This window comes from Dermacentor variabilis, chromosome 2, assembly GCF_050947875.1.
Source record: "Dermacentor variabilis isolate Ectoservices chromosome 2, ASM5094787v1, whole genome shotgun sequence".
NCBI classification, from domain to species: Eukaryota; Metazoa; Arthropoda; class Arachnida; order Ixodida; family Ixodidae; genus Dermacentor; species Dermacentor variabilis.
In genome coordinates, this window is record NC_134569.1 from 118022920 (window position 1) to 118045764 (window position 22845).

General features: G+C 45.6%; 1 protein-coding gene across 1 annotated transcript in view; it reads right to left on the reverse strand.

Annotated features, from left to right (window-relative positions):
• The window catches only part of LOC142572598 (uncharacterized), a 291788-nt gene that overhangs the window by 86189 nt on the left and 182754 nt on the right, over positions 1–22845 (reverse strand). The window lies entirely within an intron of this gene.

Sequence of the window (22845 nt, forward strand, 5' to 3'; positions counted from 1 at the left end):
ACCTTCTGGAAGCAAATTGCAAGAATGTTCGGAATATCCATCGTACGGCCACCACAGCGCCGAGATCGGTTTGCGAGTCTCGTCTACTACAGCGCTAGCTACGTTTTGTGGTGCTTCCGCAACATCGCAGAACGATCTCGGCAGTCAAATAGAGCAATGTACCCCAGAATGCGAAAACTACGGGTGATAGTATGGGGTCATCTTGAAGAACAGTTGTTCAAACTCGCTGAAGCCGAGTTTCTTCGCCGCTGGTCTACGCGGTACATAACCGTCTCCCGAGGCAAAGTCTTTCTACAGCCAGAATAATGCTCAATTCTGTTACCTGAGTTCAGACTGTATCTGTATGTGCCCCGGGTACCTTTCATAAATTCGAGGCTGACAATAATGCTTTTGCGTGGATGCGGTAATGAGTTTTGTTGTTGTTGTTGTTGTTCTGTGTGGCTAAGCCAGTGTCAAGAAGACACCATTTATTATTTCGTTTGTTAATCTGTTTTGTTTACATCAAGTATGATGTATTACATGTGATGTGCCTTATATTGTACTTTTCGTTCATACCACAGTTGTAAGCGTGCCTACGGGTGAATAAATTTCCTTGTCAGCAAATCTCACTCAAGGGAGAACGCTTAAGGAAAGAATCCCGTGGTTTCATCCGCGTTAGTTTAAGCTGGGAAAGAGAAAGCATAAACACCTTAATTGCAGCCGTTAAAGAAGACACACCGCTGAGTGTAGAAGTTTACTCATGTTGCGGTTTTTCCCTTCCGCGTCTTGGCAAACGCGAAACCGTCGCACGTGAAGCTCTGCTGATTCAGCGTCTGTTCCGAGCAACCAAAAGCAATGTGAAACGCTGGTCGACTACTTGGCGCCGTAACACATGTGCAGCAGCCGCGCACCAGTAGCTTTCCCTTCATTGCCACGGAAAGTTGTCCGCAAGTTTGGTATAGCCTACTGAAGCATGAACACTGACTACCAGACAGACGAGACCGACAACAACGCGGACGACGTTAAAAGTTATGTTGGAGTGCCAATCCCGCCGAGTGGGTACGTGCCAGTATATCTCAAGGATCTACATCAACGTCAATATGATTGTTATCGCTATAAAATAATTTAGATGATAACAATATCATAGAGAAAGAAATCCAACAAGAGCGGACGCTTGGAGGAAATTGGCAATAGGAAATACGCCACGCTAGTTTCAATACAGTCCGTTAGCTCCCGCACGCATAGGCGAAAAAATGGGAAATGAAGTTAACAGAAACTGATTGATTGGTTTTTTCTCCTTTCCCACTAAAATTAAAGAGATTTGAAGATAAATAAACCTTACGACTTATTTTTCTTGGATGCGTTGCCCTGCGACAGGCCAGCGGCACGCCCAAGGAGGTTTTAACTTTTTCTCTTCTAGTGCGGCGTGCACGACAGACAGCAGAAGCTAGCGGAGCGTTGTACAGAGGCAAGCCGACCACTACGATTTAGGACGGACAAAGCAGCGGGTGAAGACCTCCGGGAAAGACACAAAGAGGAAGACTCCTCTGAAGAATCCACCTCAGCCGCAGAGGAACACAATTACTACAGCTCAATAAAGTTTTCACTCACTCACTCACTCACTCACTCACTCACTCACTCACTCACTCACTCACTCACTCACTCACTCACTCACTCACTCACTCACTCACTCACTCACTCTGGAGTGGCAGCGCTCGCTACTGGTTACCAGCAGAGGTGACGCCAGCGCTTGCCCTGACTTCACCTCTGAAATAGTGCCGCGCAGGCTCATAACTCTCATAACTTAAGGGATTTTGTTTTGCGAATGTAGATGATACGCTAACTGGAAAATGTTAAAAGCTTTTTTGTTTTAACCTCCTTGGACACGCGAGACGCGCTACTTGCATGCGTCATGCCCCAGGCACGCCACTGAAGCGAATGAAGCCGGCTGCGCATTTGAGCCTTAGCGTGTTCGGTGACCCGTTTGTCTTTTTTGGATGTAGCCTGGCTTCTTGGGCCGCGTTCTTGCGTTCCCTCTGTACTTCACGGCACCACTACACTATTGGACTATGGCAAGGTGAGAAATTCCGCTCGACAGTCTCCATGGGCTGCATTTCAAGCAATTTAGGCTTTCGGTACGGAGCCTTTCGTTGTTACGCAGTTAGCAAAAAAAAAAAAAAGCTCGGCCGTTGGGACCAGTATGTTTGGCGTGTACATAATCGTACTGGGACATATTCGCGACGCTATCGGCCCTAATATTCATAATCATCACCTTATTCTTCTTGTTCATCGTCATCATCAGCAGCAGCAGCCTTTTATATGTCCACTGCAGGACGAAGGCCTTTTCCCTACCATCTCCAATTACCCCTGTCCTGCGCCAATCGATTCCAACTAGCACCTGCGAATTTCTTAATCACCGCGCCTAGCCTTCTGCCGTCCTCTACTGCGCTTTCCTTCTCTTGGCACCCATTCTGTAACCCTAATGGTCCACTGCATATCTAACCTATCCATTACATGACCTGCCCAGCTTCGGTTTTTTCTCCTAATGTCACTTAGAATATCGGCTATCCCCGTTTGCTCTCGGATCTACATTACTATATCCCTGTTTCTTAACGTTACCCTTAACATTCTACGTTACATCGCTCTTTGTACGGTCCTTTACTTGTTTTCGAGCCTATTCGTAAGTCTCCCAAGTTTCTGCCCCATATGTTGCCACCGGTAGAACGCATTAATTATACACCAATCTATTCAATGATAATGGCAAGCTTCCAGTCAGGATCTGACAATGTCTGCCGTATGCACTCCAACCCATTTTTACTCTTCTGTAGATGTCATTCTCATGATCAGGGTCCCCTGTGAGTAATTAACCTAAATAAACGTACTCCTTAACATACTGATGAGGCCTACTGCCGATCCTGAACTCTTGTTTCCTTGCCCGGCTATTGATCATTACCTTTGTCTTCTACATATGAATCTTCAACCCCACTCTTGCACTCTCTCTGTTAAGGTCCTGAATCATTTGTTGTAACTCGTCCCCGGTGTTAATGAACAGGACAATCTCACCTGCAAATCGAAGGTTGCCGATATATTCGCCGTTGATCCTCACTCCTAAGCCTACCAGTTTCATAGCTTGAATACTTCCAAGCACGCAGTGATAGCATTGGAGCCGCTTGTGTGTCCTTGACTAACCCTTTTCGTTATAGGTACCTTTCTATTTTTCTCGTGTAGAATTAAGGTAGCTGTAGAATATCTGTAGATATTTTCCAACGTATTTACAGAAGCTGCCTGTACTGCTTGATTACGTAATGCCTCTATGACTGCTGGTATCTCTGCTGAATCACATGCCTTTTCGTAATCTATGAAAGCCATATGGAGAGGCTGATTCTACTCTGCGGATTTCTCTATTACCTGATTGATGATATGGACGTGATTCATTGTAGAGTATCCCTTCCTGAAACCAGCCTATTACCCAGGTTGACTGAAGTTCAGTGCTGACCTTATTTTATTGGAGATTATCTTGAAGAATATTTTATATAATACTGGATGTGAGCTAATGGGCCTATAATTTTTCAATTCTTTAACGTCTCCCTTTTTTGTGGATTAGTAGAATGTTGGCATTCTTCCAGTTCTCTGGGACCCTTGAAGTCGATAGATGGTTCGTATAAAGGGCTGCCAGTTTTTTCAAACGTTATGTCTCCTCCATATTTGTTTAAATCGACTGAACGGGCTGTACTAGCCCGTTCTAAACTTATGTACCAGCTCCTACACAACAAATTTAATATTGATACCTCTAGATACATCTCCAGAAATGAAACACGGCCAACGCGACATAAACACACACAAACACTCAATCAGTATTCTTTTCATACCGATTGCTTTAAGGATTCATTCTTTCCTTTAGCGATAAGAGAGTGGAACAAACTGAGTGAATCCATTAGTAATAGCTCCTTATAAGATACATTTGCTTATTCAGTGGAAAAATATCTCCTCGCCTTACAGCTCTGATTTACATACTCAGCTTTATTACCGATCTTCATAGTCTAACACTTTAATCTATGAGTGTTCTTTTTGTATGATGTATTATACGCATGACTGCATCCTGTTTGTCATGATCATTAGGTGTTTTATATCACATGTGTTTTCAGGTGTCTTTTTTTCTTTCTTGTTTGGTTTCTTTTTTTCTCAGATTCTATTCTAAATATTGTACCCAAATATTGTATTTGTGATGAAGTGCTTAATTCATTTGTTTAGCGAAGCCAAAACCTTTGCAATAACACGCTCATGATTATATAATCTATTTATATTCTTTGTTCGCAAATACTACCATATGTACTTGCTCTTCCTGTTATAATCCCATGAGGGATTGACCAGTATGTGAAATAAATAAAATAAATAACTCTCATCCTGCCGATTTTCCTCGTTTCATGCAAGGCCCACTAACTTCATCACTAGTTATGGAAGTAGTTTCTGTAACCTGTTCAATGCTACTTCGAATCGAGGTATCGGGGCTACTCTGGGTACTGTACAGGTAAATATAGAATCCTTCCACTGCTTTTGCTATATCTTCGAGTGTGCTGACAATATTACCCTACTCATCTTTCAGCGCATACATCTTAGCTTGTCCTATACCATGTTTCCTACTCACTGATTTCATGCTGCATCCATTTTTGCTGCTTCCTCAGTCTGTCTCACGTTATAATTTTGAATAAGCCGTATTTTCTCCTTGCTGATCAGCTTGGCAGTTCAGCGAATTCTATCTGATCTCTTGATTTGGACACTTTCATTCTTTGCCGTCATTCTTTGTCGTTTCTTTATTAAGTCTTCTGCTACTTAGGAGAGCTTACCTGCTAGTTGCCTTGATGCTTTACCTCTCCCTTCAATTGCTGCTTCTGAAGCCAATCTAGTTATGGTTTCATTCATTATAACTATATCATCTTCATCTCGCTGTTCTATGACTGCATGTTTGTTTGCAGGTACAAGCCTGTATTGGCCTGCTTTACCCTTATTGCGTCTAGGTTGTCCTGTTTCTTTATGAACAATTTTGCTCTTTCTCTCTTTAAATTGAGATAAATCCTAGACCTCACTAAACTATGATCACTGCACTTCAATTTACCAAACACTTATACCTCCTGCACAATGTTGGGGTCGGCAGAAAGTATGAAATCAATTTCATTTCTTGTGTCGCCATTGGGGCTTTTCCAGGGCCACTTTTTGTTCCTACGCTTCCTGAAGAAGGCGTTCATTATGCGGAGCTCAATCCTTTCCGCGAATTCTACCAACATCTCTCCTCGAGTATTACTGGGCACGCTCGCCGCGCCTGGCGTTGTGATGCAGTTAACGAAAAAGCAGCTCGGCCGTCGTGACGCAGTTAGCTTCGCAACTACTGAATGTTAATGGAAAGAGCTCGTGACACTTTACCTTACCCCAACATCATTGTAACTAATCTTGTTACTGTTTGGCATACTTTTGAAGAACCGTTGGCGCACCCGGCGTTGTGAAGCAGATGGCGAAAAGCTACTCGGCCGTGGCGACGCAGTTATTTTCGCGTGCACTGAATCTTACTAGGACAAGTTATTGACGCTTTCTCTGACGCCCAACATTATTTGAACTACTTTCGTTACTTTTGGAGTACTTTTGAGGCATGGTTGCCGCACCCGTCGTTGTGACGCAGTTGGCGAAAATCAGCTCGGCCGTGGTTACGCAGTTAGTTTCGGGTGCGCTGAATCCTACGCGGCCAAGTATGTGAGCCTTTCTATGCCCTACCCCCGTCCCCCCTGCAACAACATATACTTTTGTTCGGTACTCGCTCTTGTCACAAACGCGACGAGCGATTACCAAGAGTGATAACCGGGGAGTGTGTTGTTTGTGCCGGCAGAATACGGTGAAACATAACGCTGAGCAGCTCAAAAACTTAAAACTTGAAACTCGAAAATTCCGTCTTCTGAATGACTGAAAACTGGCTTTGCACCCATGCATTCTTCTTGAGTGCGAGTAGAAGGTATTCTGTAAGAGTCTAGCATTGTTTGGCTGGGAGCCTGTGTTGTGGCCACCTCTGTGTACGTACTGTACCATCGCGTCGGCTTAGGCCAAGTTGTGTTGAAAATGCGCAGTCGCCCGTGTATTTGTGCTCTTAAAGAAGAGGAAATAGTGCCCGGGAACTGGGAGATGCTTGGAAGTCAGATGTTTTCTTTATATTTTGTGGTATTGTTTGGGATGGAGTAAGCTATTTTCTGCGCCACGTATGCGAACTCAGATTGATGTTGTTTGTAAGGCCAGCCGTTCATCACTTTCGCACGTTTAACCTCTACATGCAGTATTCCTGTAACGTCTAAATACCAAACTGACAGATGCTTGTAATTTACTTTCTTCAGCTGATGGCATCCGGTGCAGCTTCATACTGAAACTGCTGCTGCTTACCTGGTGCCACAACATTGGATGAATGCACAAAAAGCCCGGAACGAGCATATATACGGAGCAAAATAAATATTTCTTCATTTCACAAGGCGTCCTGCGTCTACTTTGTGAAATTGCACGTTGCCCAGATTCTACGGAGGATTGTAGAGGTCGTTCGCATTCATATTTACTAAATAATAAAATGATTCCGCACCAAGACAGCGCGCCGTTGAGCAGCAGAAGCAAACCAAACGCCGCGCCGAGCAACGCAGCCTGCGTAACCCTTACCAGCTAGCTTTCAAAAAGCGCGCGCCTAAAACCGAAACAGGAAGTGTGGTTCAGTTTTTAACACCGGCCGCTTTGTGCGCTACTGCCAGTTCAGCCGCTGGGCTCTTTGCGAGTATCCACTCTTGCTGAATGCCTTTCTCTATGATAGCACGAGGACTGCGGTCAAAGAAGACAGGGAAAATGCTGAATAAGAGTTAACGCCGACATTGTACAGCCCTTCATTACGCAAATTAAATGAGTCCCGGGGACGGTGTCATTAGAGTGTGGCATGAAAAAAAAATAATCAATAGGCTCGTTCTTTCAGTTTACAAACTGTCACAAATCACGTGAATTTTACACATAGGTAAGGTTTCATATATATAGTTGTTTCATTGAAAACAGTAATGCAAACGCTCTGCGTCTGCAATATCAGTGCAAGCTTGACGAACATCCACATGATTTCGTGCGATTACTGTAAACAGTGAATGTGTATCATTGTCTTTCGGTGAAATAAGTATCGCTTACTTGAGCTTGATGTTTATTTTTAACTACCACTGACATCGTCAGGAAAAAGAAATATTTGATAGGCTGTAAGATTATCCAAGCTGGGTATCTCCAAAATGTTCTCTAAGAAATTTCTAAGGATCAACAAAATATTTTGTTGTTATTTGTATTGTTGCAGAGCTATTCGGGAAAAGACGACAGTGTGCGGAAAATTCATAACGCTGTGGCAGGCTTTCTTCTGGATCTGTTATTACATCCCCACAATAGACATATGCATGCTCCTTGATTCGACTAGGGTGGCGTTGCGGGGCATGGAATCCACCAAGCCCATCGACTATGACGTCAAGTTGTAGAAAATGAAGGAAAAAGAGTTTATTTAGCTTAGTTACACGGCTCCAGTGCGGAATCCCACTCCATGCAGGAGCAAGTTAACGTCTCAATCCACACCAGGACCTTCGTCGTCTTCCCTAGGCGAGTCGATTAGGGAATCTGAGGACTATCCAGCAACAAATCATCATCGTCGACTCAGTTGCGATACCACGCCGATTCTATCCATAACCTGCAGTAACTCCGCCTGGAAGAAACGGGTTTGTAATTTGTGGAAGAAAGAAATCATCCGGCGACACCTGGTTCGTTCGTCATTGCCCAACCCGTTCTTCGCTCAGTCTGGTGGGTGAAGCGCGGGCTGAGGCCCTTTCGTGGAATCCTGCAACAGACAATTTACACGCTATCTTTCTTTTTTCGCTAAGCCTGCAAGATGAGGCGCGGGCTGAGGTCCTTTCGTGGAATCTTGCAACAGCCTGTTTACATGCTGTCTCGACGGCTGGATAAGTGCTGAGGGATGGGTGAGGATTTTACTCGCCTACTTAATTGCGCTTATCCATTCGTTGTCGTGGTTCCCTCCCATTCAACCTTTTCTCCGGTTTCCAGGTAATGGTGAGGTAAGCGCTTTTAGTAGTTGTCCAAGCCGCGCTGACGTCTGGTTAGGAGGTGGGGCGGTATGACACGTGGCAAACGGTCAATTGACACCCTTGGTGGTGTTGTGACGTAACACCCTGTGCCGTTATACGTAAATAGTTTTTATATATATTTCAGCCGTACGCTTTTTCAATCGTGACATCATTATCACGATTACCAGAAACAAACTTAAAGAACAAAGCAGTCAGGTTGGCTGTATCAGGAACGCAGCCGCAAGGGCCACGTGAAACGTTTTATGCGTGATCCTAGTAGGGGTACAGCGGTCTAATTTTGCAATCGTGCTCGTCTTCCATTCGTAGTGGGTCAGTTAGCTTTGTATAGGGTGTTTGCGCACTAGGATAAAGAAATGACTCCTCCCCCTCCTTGTGGCGCCCGAGGCTGCTATGTGCCACTCGAGCCCGCTGCCCTCGTAGATGTTTGGAGCTCTTACGCTTGCATCAATATCCTGTGCTTGCGCTGCCTATGGATACGGAAACGTCTCACCGTGATCAAAGGCGTTGTATATTCGTCTGTCTTGCAGTTCGACTCTCACCCCGTCATTTATGGACCCTACATGTCGAGTGCGGCGACGTGAATGTGGAGGAAGCTTAAACTGTCTGCCCCAAATTGCGCACTTGTAGGCCTGATGAGTCCTGATGACGGCCAGTTTGAGTTTGGTGAAATATACATACTGTGGCATCGCTACCTCTCTCGAGCGCAACCACTTCTACTCAGATGGACAAAGGCGCTGCCGAGCTACGCCTCTCTGAAAGTCGCGCGCGAGGTTAAATATATATCTCCGATTGCATCACGCATGGCGTGACAACAGCGCCATGTATGCGCGTGACGTATGCATAGCCGAGTAATGGCTGAATCCCTCTATACAACGATATCAGTTAGGGTGCGCGGGTACTACGGTTGCAAATATATAGTAAGTGATGTTAGTAAAACATGTTTTCGCTACATGTGTTTTCAGCAAGCGATACCCCTCTCAACAATTTTTAAAAACGTTTGTCGCCGAAATTGAAGATATCTTGGCCACTATCGTCAGCAGAGGCACAACGCGGGCATATCAAATGATGATAGAGAAACACAATAGGCAAGGAAAGGAAGGGTTAGAATTAAAGAAAGAAAATGAGGGCGGCTCCGAGTATGGAGCCTCGCATTCGATATTTCGGAAGTTTCCTTATAGCCGGAAGTTTCATTCATTCCGATTGCATTTAATTATTCACCTGCAATCAATTACATTTTCTGTAGTTTTGTAACTTAACGATTACTTTGTTTACTGGGCAATGCTCATTGTGATTCAGTTACCTTGTTCAGCAACCAATTACATGCAACCAGTTTCTTTATCGAAAAGACAAACTATAACCGGGGACGCAGCCTCGAGCACGAATTTTTGTGGGAGCTACAGTAGTATGGGGGGCCGCGCTCAGTAATTGGCATCGTAAAAAGGGATGAAAAGATGTACATGGGTTATCTCTTTCACCCAATCAGCCTCCTGCAGTTACGTGCCTCGACAACATGAACATGATTGGCTTGCACCTTCGCACACCTCTCTTGGAAGTGGCCTTGATGGATGGTAAGAGCTCCTGCTAAATTACTCGCCTGGTGCACTCTATGACAACTCAGATATAGTGACATATTTTCGGCCGTTAAAGGTACATGATTTTTTTGCCTGATACGTCACTCACAGACACCTAATCTTGCAAGTGCAACACACTAACAGTATTCGAGGGATGAATAATGTGCAGTTACATTTTCAAGTACATTTAAGATTTGGCCACCTCTTCGAGGAACTTGAACATCTCCTGGCACGTGTTACAATTACTGCCTTTAATCTTGATAGCTAACGAGTTAAAGATGTCGGCAAAAACTCCACGAGATGTTTTCCGACTATTTGAAACGGCGTCCTCATGGCTCAATTGCGATGGTCCCTGCGGACATTTAGGCCAGGATACAGGGTTGTCAGTTTCAGAAAGGCAAAAATAACGAGTAAATTGCATGTGCTTAAAAAGCAGCCAAAGAAGTCGCCAGGCTGCCGCCATGGCCAATCACTTAAAAGAAAACATGGCGGTAGCCGATAATGAACGGCTTCTTCTGTAGATGTTATGTTTAGTGTCCTTCGACGCATCTAAAACGTGATATTGGAGATCAAGTGAGGACTGATGGCTCTGTATTCGTATTCGGGAATTGTTATTCCTGTATAAAGTATTAAGTAAACGTAAGCAGTTGTCACTGAACCAGAGTGCCAGCGAATATGTCGTGTGTGAATATGTCTCCGTCTTTAGTCTTTCGTCAATGTATCCTTCTGTTATATCTGAACTTTACAAGTGAATATCATTTCACTTAATAAAAGTGTTCTTCTACTAGTTTTATAGCCATATATCGATGTGTTCTCTCGAACTCATCATGAAACTGTAATAAAGCTTGTGTTTCTATCTTATAATTTTCTGAGAAATCAACTATAAAAGAATACATTTCATAGAATGGGACAGAAGGTGTTTCTGTTGGATGAATTTCTTCAGTTTCAAGGTGGAGGTTGCGTCCTCCCTTCCAAATAAACATGGCAACGATGGTCGTTGCACAACGTGTATATCATAAGAGTCGTAGTACAGCGTATTGTGTCATTTATTTGTAATAATTTGTCTAGTTTGCCTGTAGTTATTATAGGCAAATGTTGATTTTTAAGCTGGCCAGAAAGTAGCCAGGTAGCCAACCCGAAAAAGTTTCCGCCACGAGCCTTCAAAAGCAGCCAAATCGGTGTAAACTATAGCCAAACCTGGCAACACTGCTAGGGTATCCCCTATGGACGACATTCCAGTTTTTACAGCGAAGTTGTTAGCCTCTCGTTGGTCGGAATTTGTAGTGTCCATATTAGTGGGCAAAAATGTTGGCCGATCCCCGAGGCTGTGCAATACCGGGCCGACCCGCGGCGGAGGTGCAGCAGATTTCACGCACTCAGCAAAGGGAAGAGAAATGTGCATACATTCTTTGGGATCACGCATACAACAGAGAGAACAGCACACGTTTCAGTAAAGAACAAGCACAAAACACAAAACAAGCATCCTAACCACATTATGGATAATAAGGCGCTCCTAATAAAAATGCGAAGCACATAGCATTCCGCATGCGTTTCCCGGTAAAGAATACTAATGCGAATACTGCCGCGGTGACGGCAGCTTGCGACGTGGGGAGTGACGTTGCTAGCCTTTCGTTACATAAAGGACCCAGCCTAGCAACTTATTTCATTGTTGTTGCATTACCGCTATGTATAGGCAACGCGTAGTGCTGTCAAAATTACTATTACTCCTATTACTATAAATTACCATTACTACCATTAGTCTAAAGCAATAAAGCATTGCATACCCCCCCCCCCCCCCCGTCCCAGCAGTTGTAGTGGCTGTTTTCAACAGCTTCGCCGGACATCCATTTTCGCAGGGCCGGAATGGCGACTCAATTTTTTTTCATTGTGACTGGTGTAAGATACAATCTGTAACTGATCCAAAACAGGTGGATGACGTCTTCTGCACTTTATTTTTAGAAGCTGTTTCTTCCAGCACTTCTGCCATTGCATGAAACAAGAAATACCAAAAGCTTAAGAATCCGTGGGTCTCACCTGCTCCTTTAACCACTCCTAAAAAGGATCATATTTAGAAAAAAGTGAAGAAGTATCCCTTTAGTAGGGCTTGGGCACTTCGCTATAACTGTTATTGCAACCTTCCTAGCTTTTTATGAAAACATGCCAAGAAGCGCTATTCTGAAAAAGAACTCATAAAAAGTAATAATAACCCCAATAAACACTGGAAACTGTTCAATAAATCTTAAAATATGCCTGCTATGAGCTCGTCTGTAATGAAAACAAATTACTATGGCGTCACTCATCGTCCTTCTGAAGATATTGCAAATGCCTTTTCTGGGCATTTCTGTTTGTCATCCTGTAGCCACAAAGACCATTCCTCAACCGGTTTGTGGCGTTTACCTCACTCATTCTTTCCGTAATTCTTCTGGCAAAAGAGTGGCGTATATTCGTAATTTTAGAAAAACTTCTTCCGGTCTGTATTACATTTGTGCACGTCATTTAAAGATGGTTGCTTATTTGATTTCTGACCCATTAAGCAATATAATCGACCTTATTTTCGATGAAGATTGTTTTCCTGACTCAATAAAGCGTGCTAAAGTCATATCAATCTCTAAGAAAGGTGATAAAGAAGCAATTATAAATTATAGGCTTGTATCTATTCTCTCTTCAATTAGTAAAGTCGCTTAACACTTGTTTTCTAAGCGCGTAATACGTACGTAGCGAAATTTATTATTAAGGCGAAAGCCTTAAGTTGCTCATGCCCCCTATGGATGGATGGATGGATGGATGGATGGATGGATGGATGGATGGATGGATGGATGGATGTATGGATGGATGGATGGATGGATGGATGGATAGATGGATGGATGGATGGATGGATGTGATGGATGTGATGAATGGATGGATGGATGGATGGATGGATGGATGGATGGATGGATGGATGGATGGATGGATGGATGGATGGATGGATGGATGGATGGATGGATGGATGGATGGATGGATACAACTTTATTGTATGTCCGGCAAGGTTTAACGCGACCCGGGCCCAAGTCTCCCGCGGGGGAACGTCAAGGCCCTGCCTCAACGCCGCCTCATGGGCTTGCTGGACTGCCGACGTCTAGATTCCGAGGTCTGAGCTGCTCAGAGCGGCAACCCACCTCGACGACAGGGTCTCCGGAGCAACTGTCATCCTTCCTATAACTACATTGCACTCCCACAGCATGTCTTTGAGTGTTGCTGGTCCTTCCTAGCACAATTTGCACGTGTCGTCCTGATGCTTATCTGGGAAGATACGTTTCATACGGAATGGATTAGGGAAGGTGTTCGTATGGAGCTGGCTCCAGGCGACGGCCTGGTTCCTGTTCAATTTGGGACTCGGCGGTGGGTATATCGGTATATCCTTCTGGCGTTTAGGTATGCACTGTCTAGGTATGTCATTGTATCTAGTGAACCTGTCCCGTTCTGCGCGAGGAGTGCTCGCTATCGTGCGAGAGGCGTTGCCCTGTTCGGCGCTGCGGGTCATGTCTCGCGCCGTCCAGTGCGTAGCCTCGTTTAGGTTCAAGAGCGCCTCGCCTTCCGTGGTGACGTGTGCAGGGAACCATATGATCCTCGAGCTCACGGTTTTGGATCTGCCCGCTTTGGCCAGAATGGACAGGGCTTCCTTGGAAATTATACATTTGGCGTAATTCCTTACTGCCGTTTGTGAGTCGCTTAGTACGACTTCGCATTCCTGTTCTGTGAGGGCCAGCGTGATCGCTACTTCCTCTGCTATTTCTTAGCGTTTGGTGTATACACTGCATGCGATTCTGATTTTGGAATATGCGTCTATGACTACAGCAGTGTATTCTTCGCCGTTCGGATATTCGGCTGCGTCGACAAAGCACGCGTTTCTCTCCCTGCCGAATGAACGGAGCAGAGCCTCGGCTCTTGGCTTTCTTCGGCCTCGGTTGTAATCGGGGTGCACGTTTCTCGGGATGTTTTCCACCGTAACGGCGTCTCTGATTTTGTTGGAGATTTGCGTTTCCTGGCCATGCTGGTTATGCCATACGTTATGCCGAGCTTGTTCATAAGTGCCTTCCCGTCGTGGTAGTCGACAGGCGTTCCAGCTGCGAGATGCGTTGTGCATCGGATATTTCTTCCAGGGTGTTGCGTATGCCCAGCTGGCCCAGGAGCTCGGTGCTCGTCGATTCAGGGAGGCCCAGGGCTATCTTGTACGCTTTCCTTATGAGCGTGTTGATCTCGTTCTTTTCCGCGACGTACCATTTATCGTACGCGGAGGCGTTGTGGCTGACAACGAAGGAGTGGATCAGTCGAATGACGTTTTCTTCCTTCATGCCCGCGTGTCTGTTGGTCATCCGCTTTATGAGTTTCGTGGCGCTGGTGGGTTTTCCTTCGATCTTCCTCGCGGTTTCGCCGTTAGCTCCGTTGACCTCAATGATCATTCCGAGGATCTTGATCTTGTTTACTTTGGGGATTGCAATTCCGTCTTGGGTGTACAGGCCGATTTCCTCGTACTCCCGGGGTCCTGTGTAGCTCGTTTTTTTTTCTTTTTCAAGGCCATTGGGGGCATGCCTTTACCAGCCCACGCGAAGAGGCATGCCCCCAATAGCCTAGGGAAAAAACGCGTCTTCCGGTCCAATAGTACAAAAACCATCATAATTAGCAATGGCTGATACCTCCCTAAGCAAGGAAAAAATACAATGGCCCATATCTCCCGTAATGCAGAGGCTACAAGCACTCACCAAAGTGAAGCGTACAGTGCATACATTCAATGAAATCACCGATACAACGTACACAAAGGCGGCGTCTAGTCGAGTGGTATATAGAAAAACTACGTGACCTTCTCAGTTGCTCTTACCGCTTTAAGCAAGCAAAAAGTACAATGGCTCATTCCTCCTAAGGCTAAGGCTACAAGCGCTCAACAAAGTGAATCGAACAGTGCATACATTCATTGAAATCGCACGTACAACACACAGAACAGCATGCGTTTCAATGCGTTGCTGAAATGGCGCAACGTAATGTGAAAGAGAAATGTCGTTGGCGCCAGTCTGACCTCACTATACGAGCGCGCGAAGCCGTAGCTAAGCGTCGAAAACGAGCCAAGAAGCCCGGAACTGCGAAAGCAGCAGCGCGACGATGCGAGACGGCGCATTACCGAGCGTGCAGCAGGCTTTCGCCTTCACGTGTTACAGGAGCGTAACAAGCTGCCAAATTTTCATAAAACCTTGCCAGTTTGGGTTTCGCCAAGTAACCTCCACTGACTATGCTTTACTTTCTTTCACTTTTTTGATAAGGGTAAATTTTCAGGTTCCGTATTCTTTACTGGCCCTATCGGGAGTGCTTCCCTTAGCCGCAACGACAATGCCGCGCTGCGCTTCATAAGGACCAAGAAGGGAGCATCGCGGCAGTGAGTAACTATACTTGCGGACAACTTTCTGTTTCTATGAAGGGAAAGCTACGCGCGCGTGGCTGCTGCACATGTGTTACCGCGCCAAGTAGCCCGTCCGCGTTCGACAAAGCGTTTGGTTACTCGGGCATCATTAAAGAGTGTGCAATACAAGTCGGTGGTAACTCCGCTAGACAGGATACTGTAAGCTATCGCAGGAGACGAAAGATCTGATCAAGAAACGGCAATGTATGAAAGCCTCTAACTCTACAGCTGGAATAGAACTGGCAGAACTTTCGAAGTTAATCAACAAGCAAAAGACAGCCGACATGAGGAACTATAATATGGATAGAATTGAACATGCTCTCTGGAACGGAGGAAGCCTAAAATCAGTGCAGAAGAAACTAGGAATTGGCAAGAATCAGATGTATGCGTTAAGAGACAAAGCTGGCAATATCATTACTAATATTGATGAGATAGTTCAATTGGCTGAGGAGTTCTATAGAGATTTATACAGTACCAGTGGCACCCACGACGATAATGGAATAGAGAATAGCCTAGAAGAATTTGAAATCCCACAAGTAACGCCGGAAGAAGTAAAGAAAGCTTTGGGAGCTATCCAAAGGGGGAAGGCAGCTGGGGAGGATCAGGTAACAGCAGATTTGTTGAAGGATGGTGGGCAGATTGTTCTAGAAAAACTGGCCACCCTGTATACGCTTGCAATGCCTCATGATTTCGAGCGTACCGGAATCTTGGACGAACGCTAACATAACCCTAATCCATTAGAAAGGGGACGCCAAAGACGTGAAAAATTGTAGACCGATCGGCTTACTGTCTTTTGCCTACAAAGTACTTACTAAAGTAATCGCAAATAGAATCAGGAACACCTTAGACTTCTGTCAACCAAAAGGCCAGGCAAGGTTCCGTAAAGGCTACTCAACAATAGACCATATTCACACTATCAATCAGGTGATAGAGAAACGTGCGGAATATAACCAACCCTTATATACAGCTTTCATTGATTACGAGGAAGCGTTGGACTCAGTCGAAACCTCAGCAGTCATGGAGGCATTACAGAATCAGGGTGTAGACGAGCCGTATGTAAAAATACTGAAAGATATCTATAGCGGCTCTGCAGCCACCGTAGTCCTCCATAAATAAAGCAAGAAAATCCCAATAAAGAAAGGCGTCCGGCAGGGAGATGCGATCTCTCCTATGCTATTCACAGCGTGTTTACAGGAGGTATTCAGAGACTTGGATTGGGAAGAAGTGGAGATAAGAGTTAATGGAGAATACCTTAGTAGCTTGCGATTCGCTGATGATGTTGCCTTGCTTAGTAACTCAGGGGACCAATTGCAATGCATGCTCACTGACCTGGAGAGGCAAAGCAGAAGGGTGGGTCTAAAAATTAATCTGCAGAAAACTAAAGTAATGTTTAACAATCTCGGAAGAGAACACCAGTACGTTTACGATAGGTAGCGAGGCACTGGAAGTGGTAAGAGAATACATCTACTTAGGGCAGGTAGTGACCGCGGATCCAGATCATGAGACTGAAATAATCAGAAGAATAAGAATGGGCTGGGGTGCGTCTGGCAGGCATTCTCAGATCATGAACAGCAGGTTGCCACTGTCCCTCAAGAGGAAAGGGTATAACAGCTGTGTCTTACCAGTACTCACGTACGGGGCAGAAAGCTGGAGGCTTACGAAAAGGGTTCTACTTAAATTGAGGACGACGCAACAGACTATGGAAAGAAGAATGATAGGTATAACGTTCAGGGATAAGAAAAGAGCAGATTGGGTGAGGGAACAAATGCGAGTTAATGATATCTTAGTTGAAATCAAGAAAAAGAAATGTGCATGGGCAGGACATGTAATGAGGAGGGAAGATAACCGATGGTCATTAAGGGTTGCGAACTGGATTCCAAGAGAAGGGAAGCATAGCAGAGGGCGGCAGAGAGTTAGGTGGGCGGATGAAATTAAGAAGTTTGCTGGGACAACATGGCCACAATTAGTACATGACCGGGCTCGGAACAGACGCTGAATCGACGAATTCAAGTTGCACCAGACCCGGAAGGGCAAAGCCGCAAAATAAGTAAACCTTTACACTCATTGGTGTTTTCTGTCTTATTTAATTATTGCTATTAAGGTGTTTATGTTTTGTCTTCACTAGTCTAAACTAAGCTGGATTAAAATGCCGGACTCTTTTCTGAAGCGTTCTCACGTGTGCGCGCTTTGCCTCCATAGCTTTCCCTTCATGGGCGCAGAAAGTTGTCCGCGAGTATGCAATCTTGGTCGCAAAGTGTTGATGCCTTACAACAACGCCCTTCCTTCCAGCACGAACACGGAGCGAGTTCTCAGTGTCGCTACTGGTTTCTTCACAAGAAAACGAGGGGGAAAATGAAGAAAAGCAGTAGTTCTTGCAGATAAACAACGCTTGAAGGACCGCAATGGACGCATTAAAACAGCCAGCCCAGCTAGTTCTATTTACGGTATTTGTGCAATCGTATTAAAGCTTCGGAGGAAAGTAGGGCAAAACTAATCGATTACATTTTTAATAATTGCTCACTTAATCTTTTTGGGCCAGTAATTGGCCACTGTAATCAATTACAATTTTAATAAAGTAATTATAATTGTAATCGGTTACATTTTTTAGGTGTAACGTGTGCAAGGCGGCTGCATTTTAGTTTCTTTCTGTAAGTACTATGTGTGTTACCATGTCACTGGCTAACACTCACAAGGTTACACCTTGATAACATAAATGTTTTGTATTTTGAGTCCTGCGAGCTTAACTGCTCAGAATGTTGGTGCTGCGTTATTAACGCGAAAGTAGTATATGTTCAATGAGGCAGAAAAGCCGGTGCTATAGGCAATGAGTGGTACCGAAGATTTTAATCATCAGGGACGTCATCAGCGTCTTGTATGACGTCAGTAGTAATACAGGATTCAAGTCATAACAAGTTGTAGCATGGTGCTTAAGGTGAAGTAAAGGGAATTAAGGTGAACTAAATTTTATTAAGGTTGATTAAGGTGGAATAAAGTGGATTGAGGTTGATTAAGGTTGAATGAGTGAATTAAGGTGGATTTAGGTGAATTAGGGAATTGGTGCAAATTGGAGCAAGGTGGATTAGGTAGATTAAAGTGGATTACACTGAATTATTGTGGATTAAGGTTGTACAGATTAGGGCAAGGTGTGTTAAGGCGCATTAAGGTAGATTAAGGTATAATTGTGAACGACACGTGACAACGTATGACGTCAAGTAACATGAAGGTAACCAATTATTAGAAAAGTCAAAATGCTTTCACATTCAAATCACGTAAGGATACTTAAGTGACTGTCAATTTTCCTGACCACTAGCCTAGGTCAATTAATAGTCTCTTGAATGTGCACTGCCGTGTTACGTTTTGCAAAGCAAATAGCCCATCCATCGTGCAGACAACCTGTGCATTCCAAGAAGTGGAATGCGCAAGTTCTTTGCTTTCTGTCAAAATTTATTTTTATTTTACCTTATCATCTTTACACCTCAAGAAAACAACGAATAATTTCGCAGACGCTTTTCTTGGTTTCATTAGCTTGTATGGTATGGTATGGTATGGTATGGTATGGTATGGTATGGTATGGTATGGTATGGTATGGTATGGTAAGCTTTACTGATGTCCTGCAGTTCGTGAGTCTTCACGAAGCGGGCCGCTCCCACGTGGGAACCGGAAGGCCGAGCCTCTAGGCCGCATCGTGGGGATGCTGGACAGCCCAGATTTGATCAGCCAAAAGAGGGCTGCGGAGAACCGCCTCCCATCTGGCCGAGCTGTTAGTGATGATAGAGCGTGACCGGGCACACCGCCAGATCATGTGGTCTAGCGTGGCTATTTTTCCACAATCGTGGCAGGTAGCATTGGTGTAAATATCCGGATAGATTTTATGTAAGAGCGACGGATTGGGATAGGTATTCGTTTGTAGTAGACGGAGCATTAATGCTTGAGCTCTACTGAGGCGCGGATGAGGAACAAAGTAGGTTCTGCGGCTGAGATAGTAGTGTTTATTAATCTCGTTGTAGGTGGAGGGCGTGTCCCTGTTCTCTGGGGAGTCGGTTTCCGATTGGTCGAGGGCAGCGCGGTGGGCAAGTTCACGCGCAACCCCGTGAGCCGACTCGTTGAGGTTGGGAGGAGCACCCTTTATCTGACCCTGATGTGCGGCAAACTAATAAATGAAGTGGTGCGTGATTGCCTTGCCCCCAAGAAGTCTGAGGGCCTGCTTGGAAACGGTGCCTTTTTCAAATGCTCTGACAGCAGATCTTCAATCACTATAGATGTCATCCCGTGAGCTATCCAGCAGGGCTAATGCAATAGCCATTTGTTCAGCTATTTCGGAGTCCCTCATCCGAACCGAGGCAGCATTTGTGATTCCTTGCCGACCAGCGACAGTGACGATGGTGAACGCCCGACGTCCCTTAAAAGAAGCGGCATCCACAAGGCTGACCTGTCGCTGATCACTGTGTATTTGCCTAAGGAGGTTGGCCGCCCTTGCCCTCCTTCTACGGCGATTATGATCGGGGTGCATGTTACTAGGTATAGGCGCGACCGTAATGTTCTCCCGAATCGACGGAGGAACGTCAGAAAACTCCTCCGCTACTCTATCTGGGTGATATCCGAGTTCCTGCAAGATGGATCTCCCTGCCTTCGTTATTGTGAGGCGAGTTAGCTCTGCGCGCTCCTGGGCCTCTGCAATCTCTTCAAGAGTGTTATGAATGCCAAGCTGCATTAAGCGCTCTGTACAAGTGTATACGGGCAGCCCAAGAACCCGCTTGGTAATCTTCTTAAGCTGTGCATTCAATTTATCCCGGTCTGCCTGTTTCCATCGGTGCATGGCTGCCACGTATCTAAAGTGGCACAGAACGAAGACATGCATTAGTCGAATGAGGTTATCCTCATTGAGTCCATGATGCCGATTTTATACCCTTGATACCAATTGGTACCGATTTGATACTAATGATACGAACAGCACTTTCAGTTTTAGCAATTAGCTTACGTATAGTCCTGCCATTTGTACCCCCTGACTCAACGATCATGCCCAAGACCTTGATTGAATCGACTCTGGGTATACGGCAACCGTTTCTTGTACATAGGTTAATGTCTCTATCTTCTAACGATGTCCACCCCTTGGGCCTCGGACCGCGTTTCCTGAGACTATACAGCAAACGTTCCGACTTCAAGGGGCAGCATCTGAGACCGGTGGGCTCGACATAGGTTTCGATAGTGTCTATGGCCTCCTGTAAGGCTCCCTCAACCTGACCGCCATTGCCTCCTGTGCACCATATAGTTATATCGTCAGCATACATAGTGTGTTTGATGTCTTCAATCTCGAGAAGCTTTCGGCTTCTTGATAAACAGGGGGAAACGACTGACCCCTGTGGGGTGCCCCTCTCGCCAAGTTCCAGTAGTTGTGATTCGAGATCGGCCACCCGGAGGGTAGCCTTCCTATCCGATAGGAACGATCTAACATAGTTGTAAAATCTCTCACCGAGATTAAGCCGAGATATCGAGGTTAGGATATGCGAATGTAGAACGCTGTCGAAGGCCTTCTCAAGATCAAGTCCCAAAACGGCCCGAGTGTCGCTAGAGTCGTTGTCTATGATTTCCTGTAATAAGATAACCTGGGGGATCTTTTCACAACTGCGTAGATGTTGCTGTAGGGGAGCCTTCTTCCTAGAGAACCCCCTACAGGTCCATTGCCAAATTCGGAATGTCTCAAGGGGTGGAGCCATCTCTTACGAGCTGGACACCGACTCTAGGTGGGGCTAGAATCGGAGCTACGTTGCTAGCTGTTGGGTCAGAAAGACGTATCGGTGGGTTCGATGGCGTTACCGGGCCCACAACAAACTCGAGAAAGGATTCCATTTTGGCCAACCGCTGGTTGGTGTTTGCTTCTAAGGTCGTCATCTTGCTTTGCATCTCAGTGATCCTATCACCTAACTGTTTCATACTTTCGCTAAGAGCGGTTAACATCTCGCGCACCTCTGATTTAGCTTTACTTGACACGTTCTCCTGATCACAAGCTATTGCCCTCGTCTTCGGTGGTCGTGACCCGTCACTACCCTCAGCCATCGAGACTTGCAGAATTTCCGCGTTGAAGGTAGCGGTAGGTTGCGAGTTCCTAGCACCCTTAATCTCTGCTATCTCAGCCATTAGCCTATTTATGTTCTCTCTCATGGCCGGGTTCTCGCGCTCTAATCTAGTTATTTTTTCCAAGCTATCATCATGCTCTGGCAGCGACCTCGACATCACCTCCGATGGTCCTCCACGGACCCGATCTGCCCAAGTGGGGCGGCCCTCCTTGTGGACCACCTGCTGCTGATGATAATATCCCCGGGCTCTGGATCTTGACCTGGACCGGCTTCTGCGCTCGAAGCGAACCATGGAAGCAGATCGTCTCTGGGGCGACCACGGGAATGGCTCCGGGATAAACTCCTGCTACGGTGGTGACCCCTAGACCGCGATCTGGAGCGACGTAGACCTCCCTCGGGGGCTGTTTGCTGGGACCGATGCTGGTCGAGCTCCGTGAACTGGAGCTCGGCACCGCGGTAATCCGGGGTAGGGCTTCTCATCCGGCTCCTTTCGGCTCTGGCTCGTTCTCTTCGACGATGTCGAACGACGTACGGGAATTTAAAGCGTTGTATACATTCCCTTCCTGCCGTGAAATGGCTCTCGCCGCACAACTTGCATTTAGGCATGCACTGATGCTGCTCGTCTGGGTTCGAGGCTCCACATCCTCTGCATACGGCTTCGCTGGGCGTCGGACATTAGCTTGTGCCCAACCGAAATTAGGCCCCTCAGCTCGTCTTCTTCAAGTTGGTGGCAGAACAAGATGTTCGTGTTCATCCTCATATCTATGCACCACATAGCTGCTTCCGCAAGTGGAGACAAGGCAGACGAAAACTCGTAATACTCAGCTTCTTATGAAAGTTAAAGCTGGCTAAGGACTATACAAACCATAATATGCTTGTTTCATGGCCAATGCAGTATTCTGGACAGTGATAGCTGGCGTTTACGTTTGTTCTGAATATGATTATAATCGTGTTTTACGATTTTTATATTTACTCATCATTCTTTATGCGTACTTATTTGTCATGTAATCACATGTATTTAATGTAAACGCCCTCCAACAGAAACTTGAGGAATTGCCATTAAATAACCACGGTAGAACGTCCCACCCAACGGCGTGCAATACGTGAGAGCGGCATCGCCGGGATTTTTAGCCATATCAGTTTGAGTGCTACGTTAAAAAACTGTGGCTATTTCTGGAGACCCACAACGGCCTCTTGTACCAGTGGTAGATAAACGAAGCTCGAAGCTCAGTAGCAATGACAAAATGCGATAGCTGTCACACACGAACGACTGCACAAACAAGCGTGGATCGCAGAATAACAACGCTCAAGAAAAAAAAGCAAAGCGAACAAGAGGGAAACAGGCGAGCGGGATGCTCGACCACCTCGCAGGAAGGTAATAGGAGAATGAGTAAAAACGTTGACGAGGATGTAGGCGCAGATAGTCTGAACACACGATAATGAGCACATGGCTTGAAGCAAACAAGTCTCGTTTCGGTCGCACCGAGTTGGGAACGAGGCCGTCGAACGTAGTTGCAAAGTCTACATTGCAAGTTGCATTGCAAGTTGCAAGTTGTAGTTGTAAGTTTGCCGGGACTAATCAAAACAAGGTCAAAAGGAGGTAAAACTAAAAGTTCATGTCTCGACAATTTCTCAATTACACTTTCGAGATTGTCATT